Here is a 4617-nt window from a genome sequence, read left to right on the forward strand (position 1 = left end):
CAGTTCTTTGTAGCCTACTTTCCAAAAAAATCGCGTATTGATAAAGAATTAATTATGAATTTGATATTTTTTGTGACATTTATGGATTTGCTAGTTTTTGTAAATTTTATGGATTTGTCATTTTTAAAAAAATATGATTAAACAATATGTGTTTTATTCATTATGTTTGAGTTTAATATGGGTTCTATTTGTTTTTAGGATTTAGTATTTATTATAAAATATTAACAAAAGATCATAGATATAAATATTTTTTAGTGTTAAAAATAGCATATTCATAAAATTTGTCTCAGAAAATGGTATGTTACGTAAGAATCCCTATTGGTAAAATCATTTTAGATAGAAATACATTGCAAAGCATTTAGTAACTTGCCGCCAAGAAAAGGCATTGAGCAACTTAAGAACTTATCATCAGATGCTTGTTATTTCGTCATATCATCTCTAATAGAAAATGTTTTCTGATGATGAAGGAAAACTAAGAAAAGCTTTCTCGAAACGTATAGAGAGAAATTAGATTTCAAGACTCATGCATATTTATTATTTTCCGTTTTATTAGTAGTATGCTCAATACCTAAATTTAGTGATACCACGTGGGACATTGATGTGGCCTCCATATAATTTACCAACTCATAGGCATTTATTAAGTAGCTTGTATTTACTCTCACCTTTAAATGTATATATACGATTTTCTGAAACCTAGACTTATTTCTACTTTAAAAGAGATGAAAATAAACCTAAACCGCATTATCTTTTCTGTCAAAAACCAAAAAACCTTTTTTTTCAAATATAATTTTTCTTTTCTTTATGAAGATATCCTTTTTAAAATAATAACATACCAAAATGGTTATATAAAAAAAACATCAACAATTTGTTCTTTAAATTTGGTTGTCAAAAAAGAATAGTAAATAAAATGGGGAGGGAAAAATATTGTTTGCGGTAGGAACTAGGAACCTACATCAGTCATTACCCAAATTTCTTGTTTATGTATATCTCTCTCTCCCTAATTTCTTAGATTGTTTGATGAATTTACTATTTGATAATTAGACGCACTTAGTAAAAATAATTTTTTTTTGATCAAATGTAAGAAGAAAAGGTCTTACCTCCTTTAATTTGTCCCACCTAATTGATCTAAATGCTTTGACAGCTCCGTCAAGCCATAATTCTCAATCATGCCGTGGTCATATACCGAACTCTCTGTTTTTTTCTCATTGGCTTGCCCAAAAAATCAATATCAATATTTAACATGTTCGGCGTAGTGACGTTTAGCAACCACTTTCAACGACATAAGTACGTAGATGTTGACGGTCGCAAATCGAAACGGTGGTAAGAAAAAGAAAAAAACAAAAGGGTTGATCGAAGTTAAACTCAAATGTAATTGACACGCACGAACGAGTTCCCCAAACTATGGTATCCCGACAGAATCTTTTCATGTAGCTTCATTATGAGCACTTTGACTTAACAACGAGTTTACGTTACAAATTGTGGAGAGGAAAAAACAAACGGAGCAAAAATGAAGAACAAAGAGTTAAAGCATTCTTCTTAACATATCTGCTGAGTTTTTAGGAATATGAACATTCTTATAATTCTAACATTTCTATGTGAAATAACATCTTATGTAATCATCCATTTATGTGCTTAATTAGTTTTCCTAATACCCTATATAATTCTAGCTAATCAAATTGTACTACACCAATCATAAACAAACCTCCGCTGAATCATGTGCAAAACCCAATTTATTACATACTTTCTAACCATAATGTTTCTTTTAGTGAGTCTACCGGTGTCATGTATTCGGCATCTATTGTAGACAAAGAGTAATTACATGCTTTAAACTCTGAATCCAATCAATGATAGTAGGTTTGAAATTTGTGGCAACTATAATATAACTGTTTTGTACTTTGGCTTTCTTGTTGTTGTTGTTGTTGTTGTTGTTGTCAACAACTTTATAATTTAAACGATTCAGAAAATTCAAATCAGAGGTATAACGAAACTTGGTTTTATACCTGCTGACTTATGAAGCTTTTCGAACGGCTAGGATAGACTAATTGTCTGGTCTTTGGATTTGTGGGCTTTACAGTAATTGGGTTTGCGTTGTCATGTACGAACCTTTTATTGTGAGAGGTTGGGCCGAGAGATCGTTTTCTTTGCGGAGGATAATTCTTATCTTTAATTTTTTTTTTCGTGTAAAATTGAATTAATAATGTGTGCTATTATACGGTCACCAATTTGTAACGAATCATTTACATTCAATGTATTGCTAGTGGGACTTGGATATGCCCGGTTGTTAAACAATGACAAATTTTAGTAATGAAAGTGAAAATGACCTACAGTTGCCATGAACATATTTGGTCGGTTACAACAATCCATCACTATATCAAGATTGGTGCAATATAGTTAAATTTAAGTGAGTTTTTTTTTTAGTGTTTATATGGCTACAGATGCCCTTCAATTTCATTTAGAAAAAAAGAAAGAAAGAAATGTCTATAAGGCAGGAGGGCCCTAAAAGCAGGAGGGCCCTAAACAACATATCAGTGATGGAGGCAGCGAATAGTATTCCAATTTTTGAAGAAAATGAAATAGTCCAGGCAATTACTGACTATTATCAACAAATCTTCACCTCCCAGGAAGGAAACCGAAGGAAAGTGGTACAGGAGGCTCTAACTCCCTGCATAACAGAGGATATGAATGCAAAGCTGATTGAGATACCTTCAAGCCAAGAAATAAAAAAAGCATGCTTTGATATACATCCTGATAAAGCCCCAGGTCCGGATGGCTTCTCAGCTTGTTTTTTCCAATCAAACTGGAGTACAGTGAGTGATGAAATAGTTGCCGAGGTCCAATCTTTCTTCATCACTGGAAACCTACCACACAAGATCAATCACACCCATGTTAGGCTCATTCCCAAGATTACGGCTCCTCAAAAGGTCTCAGACTATAGACCTATTGCATTATGCTCAGTATACTACAAAATAATATCCAAAATACTGACCAAAAGACTGCAACCAATCCTCTCGTCGTGCATATCTGAGAATCAATCAGCCTTCGTCCCCCAAAGAGCTATATCAGACAATGTGCTTATCACACATGAAACCCTGCACTATTTGAAAACATCAAAGGCAAAAGAGAGAGTGTTCATGGCTGTCAAAACAGACATGAGTAAAGCATATGATCGTTTAGAATGGGATTTTATCAAGGCTGTGTTGGAAAGGATGGGTTTTCATAGACAATGGGTGCAATGGATGATGCAATGCATAACAACAGTTTCCTACTCTTACCTGATTAATGGACAAGCGCTGGGCTTAGTCACACCCCAGAGAGGCATTCGCCAAGGAGACCCCCTATCGCCTTATGTCTTCATTCTGTGCAGTGAGGTACTTACTGGTTTATGCAATCGAGCACAGGAACAAGGCAGTCTCCCAGGGATCAAAGTTGTAAAAGAAAGCCCCCGCGTGAACCATTTATTATTTGCGGATGACACAATGTTTTTCTGTAAGTCGGACCAGAAGAGCTGCATGAAACTGAAGAATATCCTGCAAAAATATGGAGAAGCATCAGGTCAACAGATCAATCAAGATAAATCTGCCATCACCTTCTCAGCAAAAACAAGCAGGGAAATAAAAGAGCGAGTAAAGAGAGACTTAGCTATACACAAAGAAGGGGGTCAAGGCAAATATCTAGGCCTCCCAGAGTTGTTTGGTCGAAAGAAGAAAGACTTGTTCACTCAAATAGTGGACCGGATAAAACAGAGAGCTATCAGTTGGTCTTCCAGATTTCTCTCGATGGCAGGCAAAATCACACTACTGAAATCTGTACTAACTGCCATGCCAACCTACACTATGTCTTGTTTCAAGATTCCAAATTCACTATGCAAGAGGATCCAAGCTGCACTTACCAGGTTTTGGTGGGACTCCAATACCGGAAAAAAAAGAAAATGACCTGGATCTCCTGGAAAAAGATGTCAAGATCATTTAAAAACGGAGGATTAGGGTTTAGAGATATCAAAGTGTTCAATGATGCCCTTTTGGCAAAACAAAGCTGGAGACTACTTACCAAACCGGGAAGTCTACTTGCACGGGTGCTAAAAGGCAAATACTTCAAATCCTCATCTTTCCTGGAAAGTGAAACCCCAGGANAGGTCTCAGACTATAGACCTATTGCTTTATGCTCAGTATACTACAAAATAATATCCAAAATACTGACCAAAAGACTGCAACCAATCCTCTCGTCGTGCATATCTGAGAATCAATCAGCCTTCGTCCCCCAAAGAGCTATATCAGACAATGTGTTTATCACACATGAAACCCTGCACTATTTGAAAACATCAAAGGCAAAAGAGAGAGTGTTCATGGCTGTCAATACAGACATGAGTAAAGCATATGATCGTTTAGAATGGGATTTTATCAAGGCTGTGTTGGAAAGGATGGGTTTTCATAGACAATGGGTGCAATGGATGATGCAATGCATAACAACAGTTTCCTACTCTTACCTGATTAATGGACAAGCGCTGGGCTTAGTCACACCCCAGAGAGGCATTCGCCAAGGAGACCCCCTATCGCCTTATGTCTTCATTCTGTGCAGTGAGGTACTTACTGGTTTATGCAATCGAGCACAGGAACAAGG

The 4617-nt window shown here is 36.0% G+C and overlaps 1 long non-coding RNA gene across 2 annotated transcripts; it reads right to left on the bottom strand.

Annotated features, from left to right (window-relative positions):
• LOC104782245 lies at positions 2770 to 3379 on the bottom strand. 2 transcript variants are annotated; one of them, XR_766984.1, is made up of 3 exons: positions 3273 to 3379; positions 2987 to 3089; positions 2770 to 2858 (listed from the first exon to the last, which is right to left on the bottom strand). It is a non-coding gene; the product is annotated as an uncharacterized LOC104782245 (long non-coding RNA). The 2 variants fall into 2 exon arrangements; XR_766985.1 differs by having other exon boundaries at positions 2987 to 3094.

The sequence above is a fragment of the Camelina sativa genome, chromosome 4 (assembly GCF_000633955.1).
Source record: "Camelina sativa cultivar DH55 chromosome 4, Cs, whole genome shotgun sequence".
Lineage (NCBI taxonomy): Eukaryota > Viridiplantae > Streptophyta > Magnoliopsida > Brassicales > Brassicaceae > Camelina > Camelina sativa.